Consider the following 14636-nt stretch of genomic DNA (forward strand, 5'->3'; position numbering starts at 1 on the left):
TTCCTAACAGGAGGTCCAGCACCGCCCCTTCTCTAGTAGGTACTTCTATGTATTGCTGCAAAAAACTATCCTGCACACATTTTACAAACTCCAACCCATCCAGCCCATTTACAGAATGTGTTTCCCAGTCCATGTGTGCAAAATTGAAATCTCCCACAATCACTACCTTGTGCTTACTACTAATATCTGCAATCTCCTTACATATTTTCTCTTCCAATTCTCGCTCCCCATTTGGCGGTCTATAATACACCCCTATAAGTGTTGCTACCCCTTTCCCATTTCTCAGTTCCACACAAATAGCCTCCCTAGACGAGCCCTCTAATCTATCCTGCCAAAGCACTGCTGTAATATCTTCCCTGATAATCAATGCAACACCTCCACCTCTTGCCCCTCCAATTCTATCGCACCCGAAGCAACGAAATCCTGGAATATTTAGTTTCCAATCACAGCCCTCCTGCAACCATGCCTGGAAGTACTGATCGCCACAACATCATACTTCCAGGTGTCAATCCAGGCTCTAAGTTCATCCACCTTTCTTACAATGCTCCTAGCATTAAAATATACACATTTAAGAAACCCACACTCTCTTATTCTCAGTTTATTGTCTTTTTCTTCTCTCTCCCCTACATTTTGGGTCAGAGTGCTACCATTCTCTGCCTCCTGCCTCACACACTGACTGCTAGCTTTCCCAATTTGAGTCCCTCCCCCCAACCATACTAGTTTAAAGTCTCCCCAGTAGCCTTTGCAAATCTCCCCGCCAGGATATTGGTCCCCCTCGAGTTCAAGTGCAACCCGTCCTTTCTGTACAGGTCGCACCTTCACCAAAAGAGGTCCCAATGATCCAGAAACTTGAATCCATACCCACTGCACCAGTCCCTCATCCACTCATTTATCCTCCACCTCGCTCCATTCCTACTCTCACTGTCGCGCGGCACAGGCAGTAATCCTGAGATTGTCACCTTTGCAGTCCTTCTCCTTAACTCACTACCTAACTCCCTAAATTCTTCTTTCAGGACCTCTTCTCCTTTTTTACCTATGTCGTTGGTACCTATATGTACCACAACTTCAGGCTCCTGTCCCTCCCATTTCAGGATATCTTGGACCCGTTCAGACACATCCCTGACCTTGGCACCAGTGAAGCAAACTACCATCCGGGTCCCTTGTCTGCGTCCACCGAATCGCCTATCCGACCCCCTGACTATAGAGTCCCCTATTACAATTACAATATAACGCCCAGATTTTTTCGGTAGAGATTACACTTTTCATTCCAAGTATCCACTCCTGATTAAATTTCGTCGTGTTTATGTACACATTTTTAATAAAATCGTTCTCCCCCTCCCCCCAAAATTAAAAAAACAGCTCACATCCATAACGTTGGTGAACGTTCCATCGTGTGATGTCACAATGCAACGTTCCATCGTGTGATGTCACAATGCAACGTTCCGTCGTGTGATGTCACAATGCCCAATGCTCACAGATGTCCAATCGGAATGGATCCATTTGCAGCAGCCCCAGCCCCTCACCCCTACCCCCGCAGCTTGTGTCGAAGCGCGTCACCACGTGTGTGGGAATAGAGAAAGAGGATTAGGGGTGATAGGGAATGGGGAACAGATGGACTGTCCCTTCCCCTCCCCCTTCATCTCCCCCTCCCTACTATTTCCCCTCTCTCCCCCACCCCTCTCCCCCTCCCTCCGCTACCCAATCTCCCTCCTCCCCCCTCCCCCACACCTCGCTCCTCCTCCCCATCCCTCTCTCCTCCTCTTCTCCATCTCCCTCTCCTCACCCCTCTCCCTCTCCTCCCGTTCCTCCTCCCACCCCCATCCCTCTCTCCCCACCCCCCTTCCCTTTCCCCCCTTCCCCACTCCCTTCGCTCTCTCCCCCACCCCCCTCCACCCACCCCCCTTCCCTCCCCCACTCCTTTCCCTCTCTCCCCCACCCGCTTCCCCCTCCCCACTCTCCCCCCACCCACTTCCGTCCCCCACCCCCTTCTCTCTCTCCCCACCCCTTCCCCCTCCCCACTCTTCCCCCTCCGTCCACACTCTTACCCCTCTACCCCCTACCCCATCTCCCTCCTCGCCTCCCTCCCCTATCCCCCACACCTCTCTCCCCCTCCCCTCTCTCCTCCTCCCCATCCCTCTCTCCTCCCCCTCTCCCTCTGCTCACACCTCTCCCTCTCCCCCCTCCTCCTCCCACCCCCATCCCTTTCTCGCCCACCCCCCTTCCCTCTCCCCCTTCCCTCTCACACTTCCCTCTCCCCCTTCTCGCCCCACCCCCTTTTCTCTCTCCCCCACCTACCCCCCCACACCCTACCCCGCTCTCCTCTCCCTCCCAAATCTCTCCCGTTTCCACCTCCCCCTCTCCCCTCCCTCCCCTCTTCTCAACCTCCCCTCTCCCCACCCCGTCTCCCTCCCCCCCTCCTCCCACCTGTGTGTTTGGGGGGGTGGTTAGTGTGAGTGTGATGCCGCAGCCCCAGCCCCCCCCCCCCACCCCCTCCCCGCTATCGCGCGTTGGGGAAACAGACCCAACGGGTCTGCACTTGGTCTAGTCAACTATAATTCTCAACACTGGTACCCCGCAAGGATGCGTACACAGCCCCCCACAATACTCTTTATACACACATACCGGTGCAGACAAATACCAATGCAACTCAATTTATAACTTCACAGATGACACCACCGTAGTTGGCTCAATATCAAATAATGACGGAGCACAGGAAGGTGATCGAGAACCTTGTGTCAAGATAACAAACTCCCTCGATATCAGCAACGCAAAGGAGAAAGTGACCGATTTCAGGGAAAATAGCGGTAAACATAACCCGTATACATTGACGGAGCCCAAGTAGAGATGGTCAACAGTTTGAGTTCCTCGCAATAAATATCAACAGCAATTTGTCCTTGAGCAGCCACATCAAAGCTATGCACAAGAAACCATACCAATGCATCTGGTTCCTTAGACCGCTTATGACGTTTGTTATGTCCCCAACGACTCTCATCTACTACAACTGCGTGGAAAGCATTTTATCGGCACGCATCACACCATGGTTTGGGAATAGATCCATCTATGTCCATAAGACGTTGTAGAGACTAGTGGACACAACCCAGACCATCACATAAACCAACATCCCATTGACTCCATCAACAGTTCACGCTGACTCGGCAAGTCCACCACAGTGGCTTGCAAAAGTTTTCATATCCCTTGAACTTTTCCACATTTTGTCACGTTACAACCACAAACGTAAATGTATTTTAGTGCGATTTTATTTGATAGACCAACACAAAGTGGTGCATAATTGTGAAGTGGAAGGAAAATGATACATGGTTATCAAATATTTTTACAAATAAAAAACTGAAAAGTGTGGCGTGCAAAAGTATTCAGCCCCCCTGAGTCAATACTTTCTAGAACCACCTTTCGCTGCAATTAAAATTGTTGTTCACAGACGCTCTCCATCCAATCTGACTGAACTTGAGCTATTTTGCAAAGAAGAATGGGCAAAAATGTCAGTCTCTAGATGTGCAAAGCTGGTAGAGACATACCACAAAAGACTTGCAGCTGCAATTGCAGCGAAAGGTGGTTCTACAAAGTATTGACTCAGGGGGGCTGAATACTTTTGCACGCCACACTTTTCAGTTTTTTATTTGTAAAAAAAATTGAAAACCATGTATCATTTTCCTTCCACTTCACAATTATGCGCCACTTTGTGTTGGTCTATCACATAAAATCCCAATAAAATTAATTTACGTTTGTGGTTGTAACGTGACAAAATGTGGAAAGTTCAAGGGGTATGAATACTTTTGCAAGCCCCTGTAGATTTCATCTAGAGCCACACTATGGCAATGGACAGTGTGCAAACGAGATTCACCGGGATGTTCGCTAGCAGTAAGAAGCAGAGAGCGAAGAACGGTCAGAATGTAAAACAATGGAGCTGCAGGAGCTGGTTTCCAAAAAAAGACACAAAGTGCTGGAGCAACCTCCCTGTAGCCTTAACCATCTAATCCAGGCATCTTTCTGGTAAACCCACTGCACATCAATGCTGTTTCGGTTCTTGCCATTTAATATATATTGACGCCTACATTTAACCTCGCATGTCGGTCACGATCTTCCGATTACGATTCGCGACTACTGACCCGAATATGCGCCTTTACACAACGACTACACCAAACATGCGCCTTTACAAAACGGGCGGAGCAAAACTGGGCGCGCGTTCGCGACCCAAGCGGCGCCTTACCGGTAACTCCAATAACCGCAAGACAAGGGTAGTAAATTCGTTCGATCTGGAACAGTACCGTGTATCCCATTTCCTCCGAGAAATCCCTGGTGCCGTGTTCGCGGCGATTCTGCCCGGCCAAATGTCATGATGTGTTTAGAGAAGCATCATTTATACCGGGAATCCATGTCCATTGAGAAATAGACGAGTCAGGTGATCAATGGATTACTTACACACAGCTGAACAGGAAGGCGCGCACGCATTTTATCGCAACGTTTATGATGCAATTCAATCTATTTTTACGGGTTTTATGAAACACATGATCATATGTTGTTTTGAATGTCAAACAATGACGTGGCGAAGGGAGATGCAGCCGTCTTTGCTCGCAGCAACCGTCCTTTCGGATGCATGAAGTAGATAAAGTCATGAGGGAACAGGCAGAGTGAATGCACAAAGTATTTTACCGTGGGTAGGGAACTTGAAATCCAAAGACCAAGAGGTGCAACTTTTTTTTCATTCAGAGGGTGTTGGATATGTGGAACAAGCTGTCAGAGGAGATGGTTAAGGCAGGTTCTGATAGCATTCACAAGGTACTTGGACAGGTACAAGGGTAAGAACGATTTGGATAGATTTGGGCAAAACGACATCAAATGGGACTCGTGTAGCAAGAGCATTTTTGTGGCCATGGACGAGTTGGGCCGAAGGGCCTGTTTCCGTGCTGTACACTTAATGCCTTCACTCTCTCTGTTCCCCTCATTATTTTATACATATCTATAAGATAATTCTTCAGCTTCCTGATGTGTAGCCTGCCCAACCTCACCATACAGCGCAGCTTCTCGAGTCCTGGCAACATCCTTGTAAATCTTCTCTGCAGTCTTTTCTGCTCAATGACACCATTCCTATCGCAGAACGACTAAAACCGTAGAAAGTACCGTCCAATTGTGCCCTCACCAACGTTTTGTACAACTGCAACATCTCATCCCAAGTTGGGAAAAAGGGGAAGTACAACAAAATCTGGGGATCCTTGTTCATCAGTCACTGAAAGTAAGCATACAGGTACAGCAGGCAGTGAAGAAAGCGAAAGGCATGTTGGGCTTCATACACAACACCCTGACAGGTGAAGGCCAATGTACTGAAAGGCTTCTTCACCATCCGATCTGTCTGTGACGCCACCTTCAAGGAACAATGTACTTGTATTATTTGATCCTTCTGCCTTGCAACACTCCCCAGGAACTAACGTTTTTCTGTGGAGGTCCTGCCCTGGTTTGACTTCCCGGACTGCAACACCTCGCACTTATCTACATTACACTCCATTAGCCATCACTTATCCCTCTTGCCTAACTGGTCAAAACAATGTTGTATTTAAGGATATCTTAACATTGATAATCCATTCCTAGTAGTTTTTGCGATCTCAATATTCTCCTCAGCCTAAGCTGACCTTTAAGCATAGGAACCAGTTCATAACTTTAAAAAATGATTCCTATTTCCACCCCTGCAATCCTGTCTATTTTCTGCCTCTGATAGACTGACGACCAGTTTCTAGAATACCTCAGTTTATACTGCAAGCTTCACCCTAGCTTCCCAAAACCTGCCTCTTTAATTGTACACCACACCCATCTTGTCACACAGTGTGGAAACAGGCCCTTTGGCCCAAATCACGGACCAAATTCTCATCTAACGTATTCATATTTGCCTGCATTTGACCAATGCGTCCCTAAACATTTCTTTCCATGTACCTGTCCAAAAGTATTTTAAATGTAATCGTATCTGCAGCAACCACAGTGTCTGGCCGTGGTTTCCAACTCCCTCTCCAACCTTCATGTTGGACCTCCTATGCTGATGCAATGAACTTCGTCATCTGAGCAGCATTTCTATATTTGGGTAATAAGCCCACTACTCTTCTCCAGTTCTCGTTTTAATAAAACATAGCTTCTGTTTTTACTAGTCGCTGACATATTATTTTAGTCAGCCTCATCATTATGTGCAATTCAATCTCACCTGCCCTTGACCCCATTGTGGAGCTTTCCTCCCATTGTCTTAGCATCTTACACGGTTTTATTTCAAGATATTTTCAACTTCTGATGGTGGGATATCTGAAACGTTATTCTGCCTTTTCTATCAACAACGTGTCCTGTCTAAGTACGTCTAGCACTTTCTATTGTATCAACAATTTAGCCCTCTATACCGTATTTCCTCTACGGTTAACGTTTAAAGGCAATGTGCGGGGCAGGTTGGTGTTTACACAGAGGGTGGTGGGGACCTGGAACCGCCAGACGTGGTGGTGGTGGTGGAGGCAAATATGAGAGTGACCCTGTGGAGACTTTTAGGCAGCCCCAAGGACACTGCTCTGCCGAAGACTGCAACGAACAGCATAACCAGATAACTTACCTTGCGAATCTGGAGTGGAAGGCGAACAGCTGGAGAAGCTTAATGGGTCATGCAACAGTTGTGGAGGGAAATGGACAGTCGATATTTTGGGTTGGGACCGCTCTTCAGACTGGGAAACGGGGGCGTTAAAGGAGGCCATGGGATGTCCATGATGAACAGGTTATAGGGAATGGCATGGAAGATTATGGGATCAGTTAGGGGTATGTAGATACTCTCGGGCATGTTAATATGCAGACGTACCGCCTGATAGGTTACTTGATGAACTGTTATGTGGCCAAAGGTGAGATGGAGATTGTCCCGGGTTATTAGCCGAGGCAAGAGAGGAGATTGCTGAGGCCTTCGCACAGCTCTTTGTATTCCTTTCATCCACAGACGAAATCACAGAAGACTGCATATAGCCAATGTTGCTCTAGTAGTTAAAAATGGAAACAAGGACTCTGTAAGAAATGCAGAGTACAAATATGCAGTTAGGAATAGCTGATTAAGTTTAATCCGGACATTGGTGAGATTGGATCAAGCTTGTAATTGACCCTTGCATTGTAGCTTGCATTGACCCTTCATGGTGTGCATACAAATGCAACACTTAGCATTTAACTGAATGAATCGTCACCAGCCAGTGCTTGGCCTATTTGCACAGTTAATCAAGTTTCTGTTGTAACCTGTGACAACTTTCCTCATTGCCCACCTTATCACCAATCTCAGTGAACAGGTAACACGCAGACATAGCCGAAGTTGCTTAGTATCAGCTGACAGAGGCGACGGCTTGGTGAGCTTCACCGTATAGGGTGTGGAACAGACTGTGGGACTGGTGCTGATGGGCGATGGGGTCTCATGCCACTGTTGGCTGCGTGTGCATGGCCAGTAACCATCTTCCAACACTTCTGGAAGCATACTGATGTCTGACCTGACATAACAGGCTGAATGTTTCACGGCAGTTGTTTAAACCAGGAACACCGTCTTCCAATAGGGAGTGGGATGTCTACGCGATGGGAAAAGGAGAATGTCCAAGCACCGAGAGCTGAATCATGGGATTAGTGTAAAGGAGGCCCTATTGTTCGGCGTGGCGGCGTGCAGCTGAATGGCCTGATTCTACTCTGTAGCGGGGCGGAGGGTTGCCTCGGTGTGTGCAGTAGTCACCTCCTCAACAGCGGTCATGGATTAGTACACCTGTCGCCGGAAGACTGGTGCCGATGAGGTCAATTACGTTTATTCCCGATCTTGGTTCATGATTCCCTGCCGCAGCCGCAACCAATCTCGCCGCTTTTCAGTGTAGGACTCAGGCTGCTCAGGTATTCGTGACGCTGGCTCGAAGGGCCGAATGGCCTCCTCCTGCACCTAGTTTCCAAGTATCTATGTTTCTAAAACAACCCGAGATATTGGATGTGCCGGTTGGGTCAGAACCCGTGGCAGGAAATTGATACTCGACGCTTTGGATCACGACCCATCGGGTCTCGATGATGCAAGATGAGTTGTGGGAACCTCAAATGGTGATTATCTGTTTCCCTCAACAAATGCTGCCTAACCCGTTGTGTTTCTCTTGGCTGATCATTACCAGGTTATTGGAAAGGAAGTTCATGTTCACACGCCATAGGAGCAGAAAATAGGCGATGCGGCCCATCGAAACTACTCCGCCATTCCATCGTGGCCTTTCAATCTTCCCCTCTCAGTGCCATTCTCCTGCCATCAACCCAAAACCTTTGACACCTTTAAACTGATCAAGAACCAGTCAACCTCCGCTTTACAAATACCCAAGGTCATGGTCTCCAAAGCCGTTGACACACCATAGCGAGTGTACAAAAAAGATGTATTACATTTATTTTATTGTTTGTCAGAGGGAACTGGAGAGGCAGATACAATGACAACATTTAGCAGATATTTGGACAGGTTAATGACTGGGAAAGGCTTCCGAGGATATGAGCCTAACGTGGTAAACGAGAGTAGCCTCCGATGAGCAACCTGCTGCCGTGGCTGACTCGGTCTGAAAGACCTGTTTGTCTGGTGGGAGGATTGATGGACAGGGTAGACAGTGCAGACGGTTCCCACGGCTTGACTCTGGAACGCACTGACTGTATATGCGGTGGGTTTGGGTCCCGCTGTGGCCTTCAATTGGGTAAATATATTGAAGGGGTAACATTTTAAGAGAAGCGAGGAGGGACCGGGTGGAACTGATGAGTTGATCTGTCAGGCAGCACCAACACGATGGGATGAACGGTCGCTTCTATGCTGCAATCATCGTGAGATTCTGCCGTCTATCATCTTGCTGGCGATTAAATAACGACTGATTGAGCAGTCCTCTACCTATCTTGGATTTGTACTGCTCCCTTGTGCTAAGTAGGTGGATGAGCAATATGACACTCGATCAGAGAGTGTTGTCACTGTTCGGAAGCAGCTTGGCTATAGTCAGAGTCCATTATAAAGTGCAGGTCGCCAGTGTTACGGGTGAATAGGTACTAATAGAATAGAGGGATATCGACGGCACGTAGGCAAAACTGGCTAGTCCGTGCAGGCAAATTGATAGATATGGACGGGTTGGGTCGAGGGCTCGGTCACCAGTTCATGACTCTCTGGCTTTGCTCCTGGGCTTGTCGCCTAGATTTGGACCTTCGCAATACACACTGGCCTCAGATGTTTCGAGTGAATCCAAATTAGCTTAAGCCCGGCTTCAGTGATGGCAAATATCTCAGGAGAGAGCGGAAACAGATTACCCTCGCAGTATTTTTGGCTGAATACAGCTTTCAATGTGTCTGCCTTGTACTCACTCATATACTGACAGTTATGTCAGGTGCACATATTTTAGCTCACATATTGTCATTTAAAAACCGGTCGGGGCCAGCTTGCAACACATTCCTTCAAGGTCGGCAGAGGAGCGGCAGGTGACGGAGCGAGTACGGGGATTGGCTGCAGATGTTAAAGCCTTCGTGAGTTTTTCAAGAGCGGGTTATTTAAAAACAGAGAACCAAATTTGTAAATTAGCCAATTAGTAACATTGGTTAATTGAACAGCAAATAAAAGTAGGGCTTGCTCGAGGGCGAGCGGCGTTGTTGAGGTGAAGTGCCTTGGTGAGTAAAGTGCGAGTCTTTGGCGAGGAGGTTGAGGCAAGAGGCAACAATTATTGAGTTGTGTGTTTAATTTAAATATTTAAGTTTAATGGCAGGGAGGCTTGTTGCAGGATGCTGGAGTCAGGGGCACCGCTGGAGTCACTCACACGCAAGAGCCTTTCTTGAGGTCCTCTGAGAGAGCGCTGTATGTAGGTATGTTGCAATACTTACCTTCGGCGGCGCTGCAATTCTGCCACTGGCCGTGTGCGCCTTTGAGGGGGGGTTAAGACGCTTTTTCCCCCTACCTTGTCGTGGATTATATTTCGTTGGAGTGCAAGCTTTTGCTGAAGAATCGTTCCGACGGGCGTTCTGTGTATTTTGGTTTTAAATCGCCCGACAAGTTCAGCGCTGGAGTAATTTTAAAATCAGCTTAAAAGGCCGTAAACGCCGACAACGGGGACGGATTTCAGGTACGGGACAGGTAAACGAAAGCCGTTTATTTTATGTGTAAAAGTGCTCCTGAAGATGCCTTCAATTCACATTTTAAGTTGCGAAACGGTGATCCCCCCCCCCCCCCCCCCCCCCCCCCACACGAACCGGCAGTATTTTTGTTGTCGATACGGGTTTAAATTCACCGCAAACCGCAACGTTCCAAATGATCGCGTTCCAGAAAAACCCACTCGCAAGGTGATTTAAATGACCATTAATTTACAGGTATTAAACATTACCTGTAAATTCCTTCCTTTTGGCCTATAAATCCATGATATAGAGATTTAAAAATGATGTTATATTGCGAATTCTTGTGTGTATGTTATTTGGACACTTAGGCTATTTAAAAATGTTAATCTATTCTTAAGAAATTGATAGATGTTTAGATCTAGTAATTGAATTTTGTAATTAGCTACAATTAGGTAACTAACTAATTATATGCTTTAATTTCAAGTCATCTAAGTAAGATTGTTTCATATTTGTTTCACAATGCTCCAATCTATAATAACTGAACATTTCTTTCAGTTCTCTTAATTTTTAAGAAAGTTATGGGCTTTTGATTGTCCTCGATCACAGCTTTTGTGTTAAGTCAATGGAAAAGTCATAGGGAATTTCCGAGTATGAAAATAGACATAACTTTTTTAATACTGAAGATATTAAAGTGAATTAGGTGTCAAATTAAACAATTTTTTGCTTTATCTGATGGGATAAATTACAGTCTTGATTTTTTAAATCTCAACATTTTGTATTTATGAATGTATTGTTGATCTATGTACCACAGTTTTTTAGCACGTTGGTACCTGCACTAATGTAAAGCACTTTGGTCAACAAGAGTTGTTTTCAAATGTGCTATAGAAATAAAATTGACTTGACTTGACTTGACAACACCTGCGGTAATTGTGTCCAGGTGGAGTTCCGCAATGACCGGCAGGTTTGCTAGTGCTACACGGGCGAGGTTAAAGTAAATAAGTGGGGTGGGGGGGGGGTGGGGATTGGTTGACAAATTGGAAGTATAAGGAAGGAGTTAAAGGGGAAGAGAGAACAGGAAAAGTTATGAAAGACACCCGAATTAATGGGACAGAAAGTTCAAGAACGGATAAGAGAATAAGGACGGGTGAAATAGGAACCGGTGTGAGGGCAGGTGAATCCCGAATTAAAAATGTTATATATGAATGCGCGAGAATAAGAAGTAAAATGGATGAGCTTGACGCTCAGTTAGAAATTGGTAAGTATGGTGATGTGTGAATTACGTCGAAATGGCTGCAAGAGGATCAGAGATGGGAACTGAATATTCAGGGCTACACGTCCTATCGAAAAGACGGACAGGTGGACAGAGGGGGTGTGGTGACTCTGTTGTTCAGTACCTTGCGAGGGGTGGCATAGAATCAGAAGATCTAGAATAATTGTGGATAGAACTAAGAAATTGTAAGGGTAAAAAGTCTCTAATGGACGTTATCTACAGGCCCCCAAACAGTAGCCTGGATATAGAGTGCAAGTTGCATCAGGAGTTAAAATTGGCATGTAACAAAGGTAACGCTACGGTGATTACGGGAGATTTCAACATGCAGGTAGACTGGGAAAATCAGGTTGGTCGGGACCCCAAGCAAATTAGTTTGTAGAGCTCCTCCGAGATGGATTCTTGGAGCAGCTTGTAGTAGAGCCTGCCAGGGAGAAGGTAATTCTGGATTTGGTGTTGTGTAATGAACCGGATTTGATAAGAGAACTCAAGGTAAAGAAACCATTAGGCGGTAGTGACCATAATATGATGTTTGTATCTGAAGTTTGAGATGGAGAAGGTAAAAGCGGAAGTGTCAGTATTGCAGTTGAACCAAGGTACCTATGAAGGCATGAAAGAGGAGGTGGTCAAAGTTGATTGGAAGGGGACCCTAGCAGGGATGACGGTGGGACAGCAAACGTAGATATTTCTGGGAATAATCCAGAAGTGTAGGATCAGTTTATTCCAAAGAGGAAGAAAGATTCTAAGGGGAGTAAGAGGTGACCGTGTCTGATAAGGGTAGTCAAGGACTGTGTAAAAAGAAAAGAAAAGACGTATAACATAGCAAAGATGAGCGGGAAGTCAGAAGATTGGGGGACTTTTTAAGATAAACAAAAGGTGATTATAAAGGCAATACGGGGAGAAAAGATGAAGTACGAAGGTAAGCTAGCCAAGAATATAAAGGAGGATAGTAAAGCTTATTTAGGTATGTGAAGAGGAAAAAAATAGTTAAGACAAACGTGGGTCCCTTGAAGACAGGAACAGGTGAATTTATTATGGGGAACAAGGAAATGGCAGACGAGTTGAACAGGTACGTTGGTTCTGTCTTCACAAAGGAAGACAAAAAACAATCTCCCAGATGCACTAGGGGACAGAGAACCTAGGGTAACGGAGGAACTGAAGGAAATTTACATTTGGCAGGAAATGGTGTTGGGTAGACTGATGGGACTGACGGCTGATAAATCCCCAGGGCCTGATGGTCTGCATCCCAGGGTACTTATGGAAGTGGCACCAGAAATCGTGGATGCAGGGTGATTATTTCCAATGTTCTATCGATTCTGGATAAGTTCCTGTGGATTGGAGGGTAGCTAATGTTATCCCACGTTTTAAGAAAGGAGTGAGGGAGAAAGCAGGGAATTATAGACCAATTAGCCTGACATCAGTGGTTGGGAAGTGCTAAATTCAATTATTAAACATTTAATAGCAGCGCATTTGTATAGCAGTAACATGATCGGTCCAAGTAAGCATGGATTTACGAAGGGGAAATCATACTTGACGAATCTTCTGTAATTTTTTGAGGATATAACATGTCTAATGGAGAAGAGAGAGCCTGTGAATGTAGTGTGCCTGGACTTTCAGAAAACCTTTGATAAGGTCCCACACAGGAGATTAGTGGGCAAAATTAGAGCACATGGCATTGGGGGTAGCGTATTGACATGGATAGAAAATGGGTTGGAAGACAGGAAACAAATAGTAGGGATTAACGGGTCCCTTTCAGAATGACAGGCAGTGACTGCAAGGCTCAGTGCTGGGACCACAGCTATTTATAATATACATTAATGATTTAGATGAAGGAATTAAAAGTAGCATTCGCAAATTTGCGGATTACACAAAGCTGAGTGGCAGTGTGAACTGTGAAGAGGATGCTATGAGGATGCAGGGTGACTAAGATATTTTAAAGGCGGAAATTGACAGATTCTTGATTAATAAGTGGTGTCGCGGGTTATAGAGAGAAGGCAGGAGAATGGGGTTGGGAAGAAACGATAGATCAGCCATGATTGAATGGAATAGATGTAATGGGCCGAATGGCCCAATTCTGCTCCTATCACTTATGAACTTATGAACTTATGAACTGAGATATTGTGAAACCGGGGAGCCAAACCTAAATATTGTTGACGGTGGAGACGAGTCTTGTGTGGGAAATGTCCAAGGAGCAGACCATTGAACCTTGACAAGGAGCAAAAAAGGATTCAGAACCAGACGGGTTACAGAGAATGCATAGACGTTGTGGTGAGCGGGACCAGGCTGCATTTGTAGTGTCGGGGAAATAGAAGAAATCACACACAAACCGATCAAATATTACCATTGTAAATTACAAAGTTAGGTTGACATTATTATTTACACGATGTAACAATGTGTGTGAACGGATATCTAAGCCCATTGTTTAACTCCACTCTGAATTTACTCTGGGTTAAAGCATAAATACACGTGTTAGTACATGAACTGAGGAGTCTCAACATGTATCCACACTGTTGGGCAAAATAGATTGGATTATTAAGACTTCTGTCTGTATAATTGAAGTTTACAACCGGCCAGTTTAAAGAATGTACAACGTTAGTAACCCACATCAGCATAAAATTGGCAGACAAAGCAAGGACTAAGACGACGGATTTCCTCCTGTTCTCCACCTCTGGGTCAGCTCGGTTCTCTCCCTTGTTGTTGGAGCGGAGTCCTTTGCGGAGGCGATTGGCTGTGACAATGTTCCTGACAGTCAGAGCGTTAAACACCAGGATCAGTGCGATCGGAAACAGCGGAGTTAGAAAACTGTCAACCCACTCGTACACGGCCCAAAATAGTGATGTGTAATAATCTCGGCTTGTGACACAAAACCACGGGACACCGTCAATAACAACTCCGGGCACAAACACAAAGTACCATGGAATGGATCGCAAGCAGGCAACGGCGCTCACTGCTCCCAATACCACAGCTGCATTTTTCTCCGTGCAGTATCTCGGTTTGAGCTTCTGGCAGCAAATGGCCACATATCGATCAAAGGTGAATGCGACTGTGAACCAGACAGAACAGTCCAGGGCTGCTTGACAGAAGGACACCTTCATTGAACAGACGGGAGTGATGAACAAGAAACTAACTGGGAAAAAGAAGTGGTTCATTCTCGTCAATATCACGCTAAGGATGACGAGCAACAAGTCAGCCACGGACATGGCCACCAGGTAACAGGTGATGCATTGAGAGAGACCGCACTTCCCTCGTCTTAGGATCACAATCGCCACGACGTTAACTG

Source organism: Amblyraja radiata, chromosome 5, assembly GCF_010909765.2.
Source record: "Amblyraja radiata isolate CabotCenter1 chromosome 5, sAmbRad1.1.pri, whole genome shotgun sequence".
Taxonomy (NCBI): Eukaryota; Metazoa; Chordata; class Chondrichthyes; order Rajiformes; family Rajidae; genus Amblyraja; species Amblyraja radiata.